This window comes from Panthera leo, chromosome B1 (genome assembly GCF_018350215.1).
Source record: "Panthera leo isolate Ple1 chromosome B1, P.leo_Ple1_pat1.1, whole genome shotgun sequence".
NCBI lineage: Eukaryota > Metazoa > Chordata > Mammalia > Carnivora > Felidae > Panthera > Panthera leo.
The window spans coordinates 78486658-78505291 of record NC_056682.1 but is presented as its reverse complement, the minus strand read 5'-3'; the positions used below and the strand labels follow the sequence as shown (position 1 = coordinate 78505291).

Sequence of the window (18634 nt, the reverse complement as noted above, 5' to 3'; positions counted from 1 at the left end):
GTTCTACTAAATTATTTTGAGAGGAGAACTGTGCACTATTGTTCTATATCCTGCACTGCCCCTCCCATCTACTACCCAGTATTCCTAATCTCCCTACCCTGCCCTATTTTTATCCCCTTGTATTTACTATGTATTATATTTATAAGTTATTGTCATCTCCTGTTCAAAGAATGTAGGCTCCATGAGGGAAGAGATTGCTTTCTTTGTTTTTGTTTTCCAAATGTCTAGAAACATGCTGGGAGGTTAGGAAGTATTGAGTAACTAAGTGTTGCCTAAATTGTTAGGTCTCTGGTTAAATATCTTGGTTAGTTCCACGTATCTTATGGTTATGTTGTTCTTCCCTTGCAAGTAGATCCACAAAGCCAGATATTTAAGTCAGCATAGTCTCTATTTCTTTTTCTATGATCTGAGAGCAAACTGTTGGCCTGAAAGGAGAGAAAGAACATAAACTGACCTGGGACTGATCTGGGACCTGGAAAGACTGTGGCACCATGAAGAGGGCTTTCTGCTCTGGTCTTTGCTAATTCAAAGAGGCCCAGAATTTGCCTCAGTATCCTGAGCTTACAGGTGGGAGACCCTGGCTCTTGTTCTATTCTGTCACTAATTTACTATGTGACATCTAATGAATCACTGTCTCAGTTTCATTGTTTATAACATGAGTATAATAATGGTTTTAAAAGTTTAAGATGCTATGTATTTGTAAACATATTATTACTGCTTTTATTTTAAAAAAACATTTTCTTAAGACAGCATCTATTTATGTATAGGATAAGATTTTAAGGCATAATATATAATTTCTTTAGGTGACGTATTTGCTTAATATGCACTTTCATGAAATATTTCCTGGTTTAGAATATCAGTCGTTTTTGTAGAGTATGATTTTGGGAGATATCTTTTTCATTCAGATATGGACATCAGTTTTTACTCCATTGGAAATCAGAAAATGAAGTTCGGCTATTTGTGATCACTGCTTTTGGCTGAAAGAATACTGGATTTGAAGTGAGATGCTGCATAGAGGTTGCACGGAGGGCCTGTGGGAAAGGCTTAGGCAGGTAATGGGCACTGACGAGGAATGAGTTTGTCATGAACCAGCCCATCAGGTGCAAGGGCCATAAAATGAGGCCATGAGGGACACAGTGTTCCTGATGACAGTAGTAAATCTGTTTCAAGTAAAGTGAACTGTTTGCTTAAACTTTCCCATGTTCTGTCAGACCTTTGGCACTGAGAACCAACTCAATACAGAAATTAGCTCACCCAGAGACTGCAGGGCAGAAAGACTCAAGTACAGATTGTTGCATCAAAATTGTATTTAGTAAAGCAAAGCTCTCATGAAATATTTAGTATATTGTTTTTTTAAACTTTCTGGTTTGAATAGAATTTTCCTTTCTTATATTACTGTTCTTTTAGCATAAAATGTGAAACAAAGTTCTTGCCTGATAAAATATATATATATATATATATATATATATATATATATATATACATATTTCAGCTCTCTGACAAATCTATACTCTCTTAATTTTAATTTTTTATTAAAATTATACAAGGAAAATTATTTAGCATCCCAAAGGAAGCATTGATTGTACTTATCCTCATGGACATTTCTTGTTTTATTTTTATTTTTATGTGGACTTTTTTCTACTTCCTTTTCTCCAGTGAACATTGTTTCAAATAAAGCTGTCTTATATAGAACGACATGGTTGCTAGGGAGCCAGAGTCACAACGGCTGATGTTACTAGGGAGGATACAGAGGTGAGTCCCTGATTATAGAAGAGAACCATTTTTCATTCTCCTTGAAAGTAAGTCTTTATATACAGATGACAGGTTCACTAACTCGGTTAGGAATAAGACGTCAGAAAGAAATATGAAATTTTAATATGTTTCCTCAGAGTGATATAAATCTAAAGATATTTCTTCCAGATGAATGGATGGGGTTTATACCCACCTCTATCTTACTCTATGGTAAAAATGCTTTTGGAAAATACCACATAGTGCAAATTGGTTTATAAAACTGGGCAAACTCTCTAAGATCTTGAGCTCAAAACCTGTCATTAGATGAATCTCTGCCCAATATTCCTTTCATTTTCACATTTGATTAAGTATAGGTCAATAAACATCCACTGAGATCTACTATATGCTAGGCATTTTACTAGGGGATTTTCATGTGTTTTCTCATTTAATCTTATAATCCTCATGCAAAGTATTATTATTTTAACAAACACTAGTAAATATTCTAGTTAGTGGAGAAGGCAGAATTTGAATCCCATTCAGTGTCACTAACTCATTTCTCTTAAAACATCTCCTAATGATGAATAGAATAAATACATAAATACATCAGTTTCATATAAACTATACCAACAGTACTTTTTCTGTTAGTTTTACTAATGCTTCTGAAAAATCCATAAATGGTAAAGTTTAGTAAAATACTTTCAGGAGATTATCCTGGCATTTGAAAACAAAATGTGCTAAACATTTCTTAGTTTTACCATTAGATAATTTAATTTTGTTGTTTGGATTCCCTGTACGATGTTGTTAATGCCCACGGTTAAACTCAATTAAAACTTACTGAGTAGATACCTTGTATACAACATGGTGCTAGAATAGGTAGGACTGTCATTATGAAGCTTTCTATATAACATGGTGGAGATATTACCAGATGGCAAAAGGAAAGCATTTTGAGTGTGCTTTTTTTTAAAAATGTAATCTCTGTGTTCAACGTGGGGCTCAAACTCATGACCCTGAGATCAAAAGTCACCTACTCTATCAACACAGCCAGCTAGGAGCACCCTGAGTAGAAATCTTTAGTGCCTCTTCAACATTTGAAATTTGCAAACAATCATATCAGCAACATGTTCCTCTTCAACTTTAGATACCTACAATCTTCAGTACTCTAGAACACATTAGTGGAGTCCTAAGGTCAAAGCCAAAGACTATCTTTACACAACTTCTGAGATTATGGAGTTTTCATTGTCACCAGCATCCACTCACAGAATCTGAATAAGAGCATATGGAATAAACTAATACACTTTAAGAAAAGGTTGTGAATCTTGAGGTTTACATGAGATGAAGACATGAGCCACACTGAAGAATGGATTGGCACCCTATTAGCCTGAGAAACCACATCCCATAACCCAGAATATCTTTTAGAAAACAAAAGTGGATTAAAAAAGAGAGAGACATGTTCTTGGAGAGCAAGCTGTATGACTTGAGTGAGATTTATTGAGGCAGTTATTGTGTCTGGGTTTTCAAGAGTGCTGGAAAATTTTATGATCACCACTAGGCACTTGTAGCCTGGTCAGTGGAGATATAAGAGAAAGATTATTTAACGCTTCTGAATGTGGATTTATTGTCCGTGGGAATTAGGATTGAGAGTCTTTCCATGTATTGCTTTTTCCTATGCTAGATTATTTTTTTAAGATTTTTTTTTAAAGAAATTTTGGTCTTTTCCTCTGAAATACCTATTTGTTGATTACTGTGAGGGGCAGGACATGTGATTAGGTGTATTGGCTCAAGTGTAGCAAATGCCACCCTACCTTAATAGAGGTTGCTTAGAAAGGTAGAGTTGGGGATTACTACCTTAATGGTCACCCATGGATTTAGCACTGTCAATCCCTTATCTCACAGAGGGCATGGGCAAACCTTTAAATGACTCCAATTTTAGAGATGGTGACACTGTGCATTAGACATAAGCCTTTGCAGCAGACCTGAGCCTTGAACACAGACCGAAATAAGAGATTTATGGGAAAGACAAGCCTTGTTTTTCGAACCACTGGCTGTTCATAAAACATGACAATCAGATAAAACTGTATGAGTTTTAAGCATAGGAAGAAAGTGGAGATATTTCTCCACATACTTTGTGATTTTATCTGTAAGCCAACTTTCTAGGAAAAACCTTATAAACAGTTGCAGTAAGATGCAAGGTGTTAAGGGAAATGGCAATATTAAAATCAGCTGTAGGACTGCATTGTTTACAAATGAGCCAGTTCATTTAGAAGGATCTATTTAGAAGGATTTAGAAGGGAGTCAAAATAGCCAAACTATTCATATAAATTACCTATGTTTTTATTTTATTTAAAAAAATTTTTTTAATGTTTATTTCTGAGACAGAGAGAGAGCATGAATCAGGGCGGGGCGGAGAGAAAGGGAGACACAGAATCAGAAGCAGGCTCCAGGCTCTGAGCTGTCAGCACAGAGCCTGATGCGGGGCTCGAACTCACAGACTGCGAGATCATGACCTGAGCTGAAGTCGGACGCTCAACCGACTGAGCCACCCAGGCGCCCCATAAATTACCTGTGTTTTTAAAAATTACCTATGTTGAAATATTCTAGGGGTTATGTGTATATATACAATTCACAAAGCATCCAGAAGTTAGTAGGAAGTTTTGGACATGGTTTAATGTGCCCCCTCCCCTCTGCCTTAGTACTGAAAAGGAAACATTCAGTTCTCCCCAAGATATCTACTGAGACCTTATTTTATGTCAGGCATTGCAAATGTGCCTATGGGTTAGACATAGGGAAATACAATCCTACTATTAAATAAAAAAGAATATTTATTAAACACAACATTGCCCTTGAGACAGGTTGTACGAAACAAAATAGGATTATTTGACCTTGCGTGCTATGTCAGTCATCATTGCCTATTTTAGAAGATCTTCGTTCATCATAGCAAAGACCCAAGAGACTTGCATATTTTTAGGTTATAATCACAAGAAATTAAAAAACTGTTTCATAAATATTTAAAGTCTTCTTTTTCTTCAGATACATACAAATAATTGCTGCTATGGTTTTTTTCTTTTGTTTTTCTCTTTGAATAGGCAATGGCTACAATTGATTCAGTGCTACTTTACCAGAATAAGTAAAGGTCTATTTGCCTTGCATGATATTAAATTAAATCTGTCTGAGAGATAAACAACTTAAATTTTAATGCTTCATATTCAAGAGTGCATCTGTGCTAATATTTAAATAATACAATACATCTATCTTTCAGACTCTGATTTAAAGTTTCGGTCTTCTTTGGTTTTAGGCTTTTGTTGAAAGCTCTAAATTTATTTAATCCTTCTCTTTTCCAGAAAGGTGAAGGTATTAGTCTAAACCTTGCCTGACTAAAAAAAGAGTGCAAATCTTACTTCAGATTCATCCACTGAGTTATTTATTTTACTAGTTTACATCAAGGCTTAGTCATAAAGGCAAATAATATGAAGCAATGTTACCTGTAATATTCTTTAGTATATTTGATAGAAGTATAGAATGACCACATCATCAAATATATGCCTATAAAGAAATTTATTTTATGTCTTTCCTCACCAATTTGAATTACTCCATTCCCCAAATCACTGAAGGTAAAGCAATCTTTCTAGGATTTCTATATGAATATAGGTATTTCTTTTTCACCTTTCATATATAAGATGAACCAGTGGAGTGTAAATACATTTTCATTTTCAATTTTTTCCCCTCCTTTATATTGGTATATATTGTCGCCAAATTACCTCCTTCTTTATGGAGGGTTTGTAATACAGACACACTCACTTTGCCTCATGAGACAAGATAGTGTAAGGAAAAAAAAATTCAGGGCCCTAATACTATTCCTTCCCTTAACTCGGGTGCAGTTCTAAACCTTGAAGAACTTCAGTCTCTTTATTTGCAAAATGGAGTCAATCTATCTACCTTTTTTGGATTTTATGAGGATTAAATTAACATTCAAAACAAATAGATCCTGACAAATTGTGGGCAATAAAAAAGTGTCAGCCCTTTTCTCCTTATTGTTAACTGTGAATACATTAGTGGGACAAAGCCAATCATTCTTTCCTCTTCTTTCCACTAAGATCCAGGAGAAATGGCAAGACTTTATTTTACTTTTCATAATGTGTAGGTTGTCATTAAGAAGTTGTGGAAGTTAGTACTAGGAGATAGTCATGGTATTGTTTCATGTTTTTTTCTTAGAAGTAACTGAAGTATACTCATTTGAAATTTTATTAACCACAGAAACTATTGTATAGCTTGACAAATAAATCGAGTTGGCTTGAAATTTTATGTTTCTTGGAAAAGGTGTGTAGTGATCAAATACATCATTTTCACTTTGCGAATATTTAGTTCATAATTATGCCTGAAGGAGTTCTTAATGAGTTTCAATATGATTCCCAGACGAAACAGTTAACATCTAACCTTGTAAAAATTCCATAAGTCTTAGGCATTTGTGATGGATAAGAGTCTCACTGACGGCCATCACCAGTTTCTTCCTTCTCTAAACCTGTCCATTGTTCCTCATATCAAGAGTGGAATCTAATTTCCATCTCCTTGAATCTGGGCTGGCCTAACTAGCTAGTGTGACCAATAACACGGAGCAGGAGTGATGCTCTGTAGCTGCTAAGCCTAGGTTATAAGAAGTTTCACATCTTCTTTGTTGGTCTTTTGGGATGTTTCCTCTCAGAATCAATCTTCCTTGTGAGAACTCCCAGACACATGGAGAAGCCACGTGTAGGAGTTCCAATTGGCAGTGACAGCTGAGCCATAGTTGGTGGCCATTATCAGCAGCCAACCATGAGAATGAGCCGCCTTAGATGTCCAGCCCAGTCAAGGCTTCAAATGACTTTAGCCCCAGTAACTGTTGGAGTGCAACCACGTAAGAAGCCCCGAGTTAGAACCAGTCAACCTACAGAACCATGAGAGAAAAAATTAAAAACCTGTTGTTTTAACCCGCCAAGTTCTTGGTAGTTTGTCATGTAATTGAAATATGGGTAACAGGAATAGCATTATAAACAAACTACATGTTCATATAAAGATGTGGTGTCTGTTATGTTAAACCTCAACATATTAAACAATTTGTGTCCTTAATAGGACCAAATCCTGTTTTTTTATTTCAATGTGATCGAGTTCTAAAAAAACATAGTGAGTGTATGGTGTTAGATTTGAGGGGGAGAATCAAAATATAGAATTTTGGAACTCTGAGCCTCATATGCATCCATCCATTCATTTAAATATTGATTATGTACATATGCAAAGCAATATGCCAGGTGCTGTGGGGGATAAAGGGATGAGTCAGAAAGCTGTACCAATATTAGCATTTTGGAAGACCCTCCCTTTTCCCTCTGAAGACAATAAAACACAGTGTTCAAGTTTCCTGCTGGGTTTTCTTTTGGTGTTCTTTTCAGTTTTCTTTCTTCCATTCTTTTGCCTTTTTTTTCCCCTTCAGATTGTAGTTTCTTTTAGTGTTTGGGAAATGTAAAAAGAAAAAAAACCCTTAATTTGAAGGAAAAATAGTCACATACATAATTACATAGTTATAAAAAAAACACACAAACTAGTAATGTTAGTAAGCAATCTAAGTTTTGGTGAAGATTTTTATTTTTATTTTTTGACCCAGTTTATTTCTTTTTGACACTATAATATTGTTGTCTTTTGGTGAGATTTACGTTCATGATTTGATATAAATGACAAGAAAGATAATACTATTTTTCTGTAGCTCAGATGCTTCAAGTGTGATAAACCAACTATTAATTGCTTTCAAGTACTGTGACTTTAAGAATATGGACTTCAAAGGGACAGAAGCTGAACCATATTTGTGACTGATGTTTACTATATTTTTTAATGTAGGTAATTTTCAAAACACTCTAAGCCTAAGTTTTATTATTTAAAAAGTGAGCATAAAACTGGTACTGGGGCGCCTGGGTGGCTCAGTCGGTTAAGCATCTGACTCTAGATTTTGGCTCAGGTTATGATCTCACAGTTGTGGGATTGAGCCCTGCGACCGACTCCACGCTGTGGATCCTGCCTTGGTTTCTCTCTCTCTCTCTCTCTCTCTCTCCCCAAAATAAATAAATAAAAACTTTAAAAAAATGGGGGGGGGGTGCCTGGTTGCTCAGCTGGTGAAGCGTCTGACTTTTTATTTCAGTTAAGGTCATGATTTCGTGGTTTGTGGGATCGAGCCCCACATTGGGCTCTGTGCTGACAGTGTTGAGCCTACTTGGGATTCTCTCTCTCTTTCTTTCTTTCTCTGCCCCTCTCCCACTTGTTCATTCTCTCTCTTAAAATAAATAAACATTTTTTAAAAAAAACTTAAACAAATTATACTGATATCCAAAGGCTATTATGAGTATTGGACACAAATATGCATGTAGAGTACTTGCAAGAGCTCTAGCACATAGTAAGAGAACCAACATTTTTCTGAAATTATGGTCATGGGAGATTACATTTTTAAGGTATTAAAAAATGGTGATGCTGATAGTTTAAGGAAATGTGGGTTCCACAGTCAGTGGGGCATTTAAAAATTGTCTAGATCTGTTTACTTTTTACAAATGGTACCAAAATTTAAAAAGATCATTTAGGAGTGCGAGCTTTCTTTAAGTGTAATCCCATAAAAATGGGTCGTTTATCTAGTTGAAATGGGGGTAGGGATGAATCTCACTTTCTGCAATGGTTCATGTAGGATGAAAACCTAATGGAAAGTCCAGGTTAAGAATGGTCGCATTAGGCTAATCTTTCCATATTTGTGACTGTATTTCTTTTTAGTTCTGCTTGGCCATGTGTTGGAAGCCCTTGAAACTATATATTATCCTAAATGTCCTACATCATCTCTTGCCTCCCTGTGAGAGCAGAGTTCCTGCTCCTCATTCTGCCTGCAGAGTCCTAACCTGTGCTTTTGCTCTGGAGATCAGCTTCATTGCTCCAGCTTGGAGGGGAAAGGACACAAGTGGAATATGTTTTGAGGAAAAAAAAACCTTGGAATGTGTTAAATTTACTATTGCAAACATTTTATTCCAATTACAAAATGAAATCAAACATGTTTCACCTTAATTGCTCAAGCAGACTGAGCTACATTTTCATCTCATAGCTTTAAGTTTTATAATTTGGGATTTCTCCAAATACATTCTAGGGAAGTTGGTGAAGGCACTACCAGCTGGTGAGCACAGATGTTATTTCATTAACATACTTAGCCAAACCTTGATGACTCCTAATATATGTTTCCTTAATCCAGGATGTTTCTTTCCTTGAGTTCCTTTTCTCAAAGACTTCCAAAAATTTCCAGGGATGCCAGCACATATTCATGAGATTTTCCTGGTTGTAGGTCTTTCTTTGGTGAGTCCACTCCAAACTCCACAGACCTTAAAGCTGCTCCCCAATTCTTGTGCATCTCAAGTATTTGCCACTACTATCAGTGATGAGGTTGGCTGTGTTTCATATCTGGCACAGGGGGTCTCACAGCTTACTCTTGCACCTATAACGTGTAAATAAGAGCATCTCTTCTGCTCTCTGTTAGAGGGAAGGCTAAAAGTTTGCCTGAAAAAAATAAGTCCTAGAGTAGCTGGTGACAGCTTTTTTTAATTAAACAAGAATAAAAATTTAAGAATAAAATATGCTTATTTTAAAATTTGAAATAGTATAAATTCATGTAGGTAAAAGGGGGAAACCCCCACTTTTGTCCATTTTGTTCACATCTTCTATATATTTCTATTCTTTTGTTTCTCTATATGTGTATATACATATTTTAAATCGGAGCTCTTAGAAGGAAGAGAAAGAGAAGGAGGCAGAAGTAATATTTGGGAAGATAATGGATGAAAATGTACCAACTTTGCTTTGATTAGTGTTTCATGATATGTTTTTTACTCATGCTTTCATTTTCAGCTTTTCTATTTTTTCTATGTTGTATCCCTTATAATTAATATGCAACTTGTAATTTATAAGGTATAGCCTAAAATTTTTTTCCTTTAACTGGAACATATGGTACATTTAGATTTGATGTAATTACTAACATTTCAAATTGTCCTGTCTTTTCTCCTTTCTTGCTTTTTCAGGGTTATTTTTTTATTATTCTAGTATACCCTTCCACTACTTTGGAAGTTGTATATTATGTTTTTTTTCTTTTAGTGGTTTCCCTAGAAATTATAATGTGAATAATCAAAGTCTAATGCCATATAATACCTTTACCCTTCTCCTAGACAGTAGAAATCTTAAAGACTTTTAATGCCATTTACTCCCTTCTTGATTTATATTACTTTGCTAGATATTTTAATTCTATCTTTTCTATATTCCACAATATATTATTACCATTTTTTTTGTTTAATATAGTCAAAGTTCACTTAAATTTACTCAAATACTAATTTCTTTGCTCTATATTTTTTCTTATATCTCAGACTTTCCATTGGGGATCACTTTCTTCATACCTGAAGAATATCCCCTAGAATTTTATTAATGAAGATCTCTTAGTGGAAAACTTTCTCAGTTTTGCTTATAGGAAAAATGTCATTATTTATCCTCTTTAAAAATTATATCTTCTCTGGGTATAGAAGTCTTGATTGACAGTCATTTATTTCAGCCCATTGAAAGTGCTGTTCCACTGGCTTTTTATTTCATTGAGGCTATTGAAAAGTCAGATGTCAGTCTGTTGTTACATTGAAAAAAAATCTGATCTCTGGCTTCTTTTAACACCATCTCTTTGTCTCTGGTCGTGTGCTGCTTTACTGTAATGTGACATTTCTTCTGTGGGGGATGTATTAAGACTCTGCAATTTGTGAATTGATGTGTCTTTTATCATTTCTAGATACCTTCCCACTATCTTTCCAAATACTGTCCTTGCCTTGTTCTCTCTCTCCTGTCCATCTGGGGCTTTGATTGAAAATATGTGAGGCATGCTAACTCTATCCTCAATCTTCTTATCCCATTTCTTTATTTCTTCATACTGCATTGTAGACAGTTTCTTCTGATCAATATTCCAATTAGTTTTCTTTTTAGCTGTTTTTAATCTGTTCACGGTCACATCATTTGAGTTCCTAAATTTGAATAAATGTATTTTTTTTAATTTCTAGAGTATCTCTTTTATTCTTTCTCATATCTGCTGGGTCATTTTTTATAGTGTCCACAGATATATTAATTCTTCTCTTTAACAGGCATTTTATAATTTAGAGCTCATTAATTAAATACCTGAAATCTCAGTTTGTTTTGGCTCTTGTTGTTGCTGTTGTTCTAATAATGCCTTCGTTTGCTGTGTACATTGTAAGTTTTAATTCTTCGTTGCTTATTTTCTTTGGGAAATTATTTGTGGGAATTGTTGAGTCCTAGAATGAAGATGAATTCCTCTAAAAATCTGAAGAGTATTTTTGTTTTTTTCTGCCATGTACCTGAGGGAACTGTGTCTGTGACTATCTTAAAGTAAATTTATAGTCTGAGGTATTTTGGACCACACAAATGAAATGAATTTTAGCTACAAATATATTGAAAAGCTGGCTTACAACTTTTTATTGAAGATTTATCCTTTTTGTTTTCCTTTAGTACCAAGTCAGATTTCCTTGTAGCCTCCTGGAAGTGGGGAAAGAGGGATGGGCTTATTTCTGATTTACTCTCATTTAGTTTGGGGACACCTGGAGTCACAGATTATTGATTGGGAAGTGTCTTTTATCAACTTCCTAACTTGGGTTAACTTTGTGCTTTATTTTTAATCCCCATGATTCCATGAGGCTATGAAAATGAAATTCAAGTTTCTAGGTTTAGAAAATGCCCCCATGTTAACACTATATTAGTCCTATGCTAACTCTTTGGATTCATTTTTTTCCGTTTTTGATTGGAAATAAATTACTATTTTGTCATATCATAGCTGGTTTTAATATGACATTTTTATGATTAATCCAGTATTTTTAGTTGTTTTCAAAAGGATAATCAGTCCTTCCAAATTCCTAACTGCCATAATAACTGAAGCATAAATCCCCATTCTTGTCTATACTATTAGTATATTACTTAATCATATGGAGCTTTGTCACATCTCTTACTTTGTGATTAATAATTATTAGGCTGTGTAACATTTTATTATATGTGTCACCATTCTAATTGTATTATAAACACCTAAATCAACATTCATGTGACACCTGAGTGTCCCCAAGACACTCAATCTTGGGGACAAGATTAAATCCAGATATTTAAATATCTTGTGATCCCCAAGAGTGAGGATCACATTACTGGTGCCCAGAATATATTGGCTGATTGAAAGACTAGGGTTTAATTTTTCCATTTTAGGAATATTCTTTTTTTTTTAATCTATCAGTATAGCACCATGACACACTGACAGTAAGTTTATGCTCTTTACGTTGTTTTCTCCATAAACACTGATTAATTTGTACTGATCTATTTCTACTCTTTGGGCAAGGACATTTATCACCAGGGGCTTATATTCATGAGCTGGAGAAGATCAGGAAATGCAAGAGCAGACTACTTGTGAGTGTGTGTGAAATGGTGGAGGCAGAAATGGTGGAGGCAGGTTAGTTTTCTCTCAATATCTACTCTCCTTTTCTCTCATTACAAGAGGGTTTTTGGTTAGGTACATGTCTTCCTAGAATAATAAAATATACTGGCCAGCCTCCTTTGTAGTGATGTATGAAATATAGCAATATTCCGTGGGCTGTAAGTGGAAATACCCTGTGAGAGCTTCCAGGACCCTTTGATATGATACAACTGGCATGTACCTATTGAACCTTCACAACCACTTCCTCTAACCTGTTGCCTAGAATATTTGTGATGGCTATAATTCCATCTCAGGTCATGTGTGAAGACCATGCCCAAAAGATGGCACAGTGGAATGTTGGAAGGAGTCTGGATCCCTGAGGACATTGTGGAACAGGGCCGCCCTACTGTCTCACAGTAATATTTAGCTCTGAGCTCTTACCTGAGAGACAAATGAACTTTTAGCTTGTTTAAGCCACTGTTGTTTTATGTTTCTGCGATTCACATCTGAACATTATCCTAACTAATGAGTAAATAGTTAATTCCAGAAATTATGCTGTCAGAGGGTTTGCTTTTAAATATCTGGGATCCAGCACATAACATTTAGTCACACCTGATTAATGGTTTTTGTCACTCCGTAGGTGGGATTGGATGGTAAATAGCATAAGCTAATAATGTAACATCTGTTTTATATGCTTAAATTAAATGCAGAGTAAACTTTACAGTTTTCAGTGTATGTTTTGAGTTCCATTATTTTACAATTTGTTTTATTATCTTTTTAAAGTCTCCAGGTTAAATATCTTCCCTGTATCTTGTTGATATTGTATGGATTGGATAAAACCCCAGAAAAAAATGTTGTTAAGGTTGGGCTTCATGTCATAATGCACTGGGTGGCCTAGGAAACATGAGACATTTTTATAAACATTACATGGCTAGGTGTTTGTGCTTTATATCCATGTATATAAATCTCCCCACTGAAAACAAAATAAATTGATGAGAGCAATTTCTATGATGTTGATTTTTTTTTGTCACGCCACTGAAGTCTTAACACGATTCTTATTTTGGCAACTGATTAATTTTATGGAAATACGAAGGGAAATGTAAAGGTTTTACCAAACCTTTCAGGAACAGATAATTACTATGTAATATATCCATTCCAGGGCCTAGAATTGGTTAGTTTTTCAACTCATTTTATGGAATGGCAAAATCCTGCTGTTGATTCCAGAAAAGATAACCCAAAAATGATAACTAAAGGAAATTCCACTTATGGATATAGATGCAAAATCTTAAATAAAATAACAGCAAATTAAAACAGCAGTATACAAATCACCATACCTCATGACCAAATAAATATTTTTTAGGTTGGCAAGTGTGGGTCAACATTAGGACAGACGCAAGTGTGATTCATTTTACCACTAACTTAAAAGTGGAGGGAGGAGATCATTCAATTTTTCAACTGAAAAATTCCTATTTTTATCAGAGATCCTGATCACGTCTCTTAGAAAGATAGAAATAAAGAGAAAATCCCTTAACTAAATATAGTGTATTTATAAAAGACCTTAAGCACAGATCTTACATAATGGCAAAATATTAGAAATGTTCTCATTATAGGCAAGCACAAGACAAAAGTTTTCACTACAACTGGTAGTGCTGATATTCGATGAGAAATCCTGTTCAATTTAATAAATTAAAAAATTTTATATATATGTGTGTATATCATTTCTAAATTATATAAGGTTTATGCCTTATAATATTATTTATATTATACAATACATTATATAATTTATACATGATTATATAAATAATATACAAATCACTTTCTATATAGACTAACTGAAGTCAGTCTAGAACATCTGAGTAAATTACACAGACAGGTAACCGAGGCTCATTTGCCTGATCTATGTAGTACTAGTACCTTTCCTTCAATCCATGCCTATGGCACCACTGGGGACACGCTGACAGGGGGAAAAAGGATCTGGGCCTGGCTCACAAAAATGTTGGCATAATATGTTGGTGCTAGTCACAAAACAGTTGCTGCTGTATGAAAGTCCCACTCGATCTTGACCCTGAAGGAAAGTGATTAAGAGAAATCTTCCCCTTGGACACAATTAAGAGCAATACACTTGATTATCTGTTGCACATTGAAAAAGAAGTGGCATGAGTAAAGGATATATACTGACTCCTAAGGAGTGGGAAATAATATAATCAAATAGTCAGAAGGAACAAAACACAAAGACATGAGACAAAGATGTCTAGCAGAAACGTATGTACATAGACTACCAGAAAACAGCAATCTCATACAAAGCTCTTGGCAACCAAGTAGACAATGAATGTCAGTTAGCTTCTTACTGAGTCATCCCAGTGCTTGTACAATGGAGCAATGAAGCCATGATAGTAAGGATGGAATGTAAGCATAGATCAAAAACATATGATTCCTTTCACTAAGGCTTATCTTTTCATCCCACAATCTTAGTCTTTGCTAGATTAGAGATCCTAGCTTTTCCTCCATGGGATCCACCCAACAGGGGGGCTATAATTACCAACTTGCCACTTTGGGGTCTCTTTGCCAGTGAACAAAAACAAAAACAAATAAACACACAAAAAGCAGGCAGTAGACTGGAATAAAAAAGACGCATACGTGTATAGAAATTATCCTTTTAATAAAAAATATGTATATATGTGTGTGTAACAAAGAATATATAAAAATCATCTACAAGTCAGCAAGAAATGAATCACCCAATAGAGGGGAAAAGCATATGAAATATGAATAAATACATAAACTTTTGAAATGATAGTAACTCTGCTGTGAAAATCAGGGAAATTGAATGAAAGCAATTGTGATAAATACAGATATTCCCTCAAATTTAGAAAAAAAGTAAAAAGATTGATGATTGATAATATCCAGTTTTGGTAAATTTGTGAGGAAATGACAACTCTGAATATACTGTTTGTGGAAATACAAATTGGTTAAGTCTCTTTGGTGGGCCTTTGGAAATCTTTATCAAAAATTTTAAATGAGCTTAATGCTTGAACCAAATTTCAACTTCTATGTACATAGGTATCTAGTTATGTACCAAGATATTCACTGAAGCAGAGTTTATAATCAAGGATAACTGAGAGAAGCCTAAATATAAATCAATAATGAAATGGTTAAATATCAGCTTCATATAATAATATTCTGCTACAGTTTAAAAATAGGAAATACCTATAAGATATCTGGACATATTTTTAAGAAAGATTTTTTTAAAGTAATGTGTATGATATGATTTTATTTATGAAAATAAAAAAATATTTGTTATACACATATATACTTTGTGTAGAAATGCACACACTAAGCATCGACAAATTTTACATTGATCTTTCAGGAAGGTTCTATGGGAGAGACAGCAGGAGGAGGGCAGCAGGGAGCGTAAGGTGGTATTTACTTTGTAACCTACATACTTTTGTCTTATTTGCATGTATCAAAAAAAATTAAGCCTATGCAATTTTAAAGTGGTTACAAAGATCCAAGATTCTTTCTTTCTTGTTTGTGGCTATTCCTGCCCAAAATGTTCTTGCATCTATTCTTGTATCTTATATCATGAGTAAGTCATACAGCATTCAAGGCGTCCATTTTAAAGGAAAGCCTAATTGATCATTAGGAATTTAGTATACACGTGAAATCATTTTTCAGGACAAAAACAGTGTAAAATGGTAGCCATTGTTACAATAAATGTGTATTTATATTATGTGGACAGTGGTTTCACTCATTATAAATATACAGGTTCTCACAATGCCATTTGTTTAGGTGTAAATACAATTCTCTCAGACAGTAAGGCTAGAGAATAAGATGGTGAATTTCTATTTCATTTGAGATAATCTTAAAGAGCTTGAAAATTAGAGGAGAAAAAAATAGGTAAATGTGAGTACAGGAGTTTTTCTAGAATGTTTCATATTCTGCCAGTTCTAAAGAGCCTCCTGAAGGGACAGATGCTTTTCACTTATTGTCTATTATGTTTTCAGTGGATTAGGAATAAGAATCTTGCTCAAGGAATCCTGCAATGTACTTGTAGTCACTAGAGTTCCTATCATGTTTTTTATTCTTGGTGGAAGCAAATGTTGTCATATGACTAGGAATTATGGCTCTCATTTTTGAACACTATTAATGCCCCAGAAAGTCAAGGTTTTCACCTAAAAAAAAATGTAAACTTAAATTGGGGAATAATAATGTCCAGTAAAACTGTGTCTAAGTTACATTGAAAGAGAGGTTAAGGAATTTTAAAAAGGTAATATTATCCCCTGAAGGAAACTGTTTTAGGTTATTTGATATTACATGAAGGCAAAACATTTCTTCTTTTATGTTTGGAGAAAACAAACGAATGAAACGTGTACCAATTACATTTTTACTAGTTACTGCTGACAGATTCAACTTCATATTGATTCCATTTATGAAACCTGAACTGATACCCCCTTTTGTGACTCAATGAAGCTCTGCCAATCTGCAGTGGGTCTAACAATGTGCTGGGAGACAGATGCGTATATGGAATGTAGACAAGGACCAGAGGGAAAAAGTTACTGAAAACAGGAATACCTAAATTTTCAACCCATTGTTGGGAAATTACATCCAGGGAGGCAACACTGAATTTTACTGTAAAATTCTAAGAAAGAAGGAGGTCCACCAAAGAAGGGCCTCAATAAAATAAAATGGAGGCAATTGAAAGCTTGGCAAGCAGAAATGCATGTCTGGGTAATTCTATTAATATGGGATTTCAAGGGAGTAGTGTGTGAAAGAAGAGACTCAGATAAAGAAACTTAGAACTAGAGAGGCCAAACAGTTTAGCTCTTATTTCATTTCTAATACATCTAGGGCAACTTCTGGCTGTCAGTCTGTAGCTCTTTTACTACATTTGGTCCTTCTTTTCCTTTAAAGAGAAAGCCTTTTCTCAGAAGCAACACTGAAGCAAGTCAACAAGGGAATCTCTATGGACAGAAACATGGAGGGTGTTATAAATAAATATGGAGGTAAATAAATATGTTGATCAGCATAAGAGTGATAAAAGTAAATTTGGCGATAGAAGGTGGCTATCAAGCTTTTTTTTTTCTGGAACTGGGTGAACTACAATTTTAAAAGTCAAATCAGCCAATATAGGAATAAAAATGGGAGTATTAAATAAATTGAGATGCAAATATTTATGATACAGATTCTATGTTTGCAAAAATAATTTTTCTTATTGAGAATAATGGCTGTTTAAATAATTATCCATGCTTCTATATAGATAGTTTAATCATTGGGAAGCATCTAAAATACTCCTGGCCTGTGTTAAATGTACCGTTTGGGTTCAGATTATGTTTGGCACCTTTTTTTGACCATCTTTGTCGAAAGCACTTCTACTTTTAGTCCAGTGGACTTTAGTGGAACAATAAAATACCCCTTAGACAGAGCTTTTTAGATAAAATAGTATTCTGTGTATAAAATTAATACATAGTGAAAGATATAGGAAAAGCTAAGGATAGACAGGATAGATGAAAAATGGTATTTCTTATTCCTATCTCTTGGGGATAACCATTGTTATAGTTTTGACACATTGCTTTCTCAAATGAATATTTTGAGGTATGGAGATCTATCTGTCAATGCTTATGTATCTTTACCTGTCTTTCTATCTATTTGTCATCTATCCATCTATCTATTCCTCATACACATACATATGTGTACACATACACGCATCCATTTTGTTAAATAAATAAAATTAAAAGAATACAAAGAGAATTTTTAGCTAGACCATGTATTTATGTATACTTTTAATTATTATAATATATTTCTGTTTGAAAAAGAAGATTCATTTTCAGGTCCTAAAAGCCTAGTAATGTATACATAAAAACTTTAATTTCTCTTCCAAATCGAAGCGTCTTCCCTCTACTCAGCCTATTTCTGACACCCTCTGGCTCAAGGACTTGTAATGAGGAAGGTGAGAAACATATTATTATCAATCCTCATCCTGCTGTTGGACTCCCCAGTGTTCAAACAAGGGAAGGGGAATTAGAGGAAAAGAGACAAAGTTGTAGATGACTAGTACTATTTTAGTTCTCTATTGACTAATACTATTTGTTAGTCAGGTCCTCCATTTTGGAAAGTGTCCCAATATTTACACAGAATGGATGGATTTCTAGTTCTTTAGGGTCAGTTTGCACATGCAAGTGCGTGCGCGCGCGCACACACACGCACACAGAGTTCTGTGCTATGCTGTTTCCTCATACAGATATTTCTCTGACTCCTTAACATGTTTTTCAACTGCCTCGTAGTTTTCCTTTTGGGTCACATCCATCATACCACTTAGCTCTCACGAATCTTATGCATCCTTACCTTGCTATATGGCTGAAGTACAAGCTGCTCCTTATGACTATCTTTTGTCCTTATTTTGCTAACTCAGATGACTCCAGCCCATCACTTGCT

The 18634-nt window shown here is 34.6% G+C and overlaps 1 long non-coding RNA gene across 2 annotated transcripts in view; it reads left to right on the top strand.

Annotated features, from left to right (window-relative positions):
- Positions 1 to 1747: 1747 nt before the first annotated feature.
- LOC122216971 overlaps positions 1748 to 18634 on the top strand; it is a 48343-nt gene continuing 31456 nt past the window's right edge. Inside the window, exon 1 of one of the 2 annotated variants that reach the window (XR_006201218.1) lies at positions 1748 to 1799. This is a non-coding gene — a long non-coding RNA (uncharacterized LOC122216971). Of the gene's footprint in view, positions 1800 to 17118; positions 17206 to 18634 lie in introns of those variants that run through there. The other variant, XR_006201219.1, reaches the window with a different exon arrangement.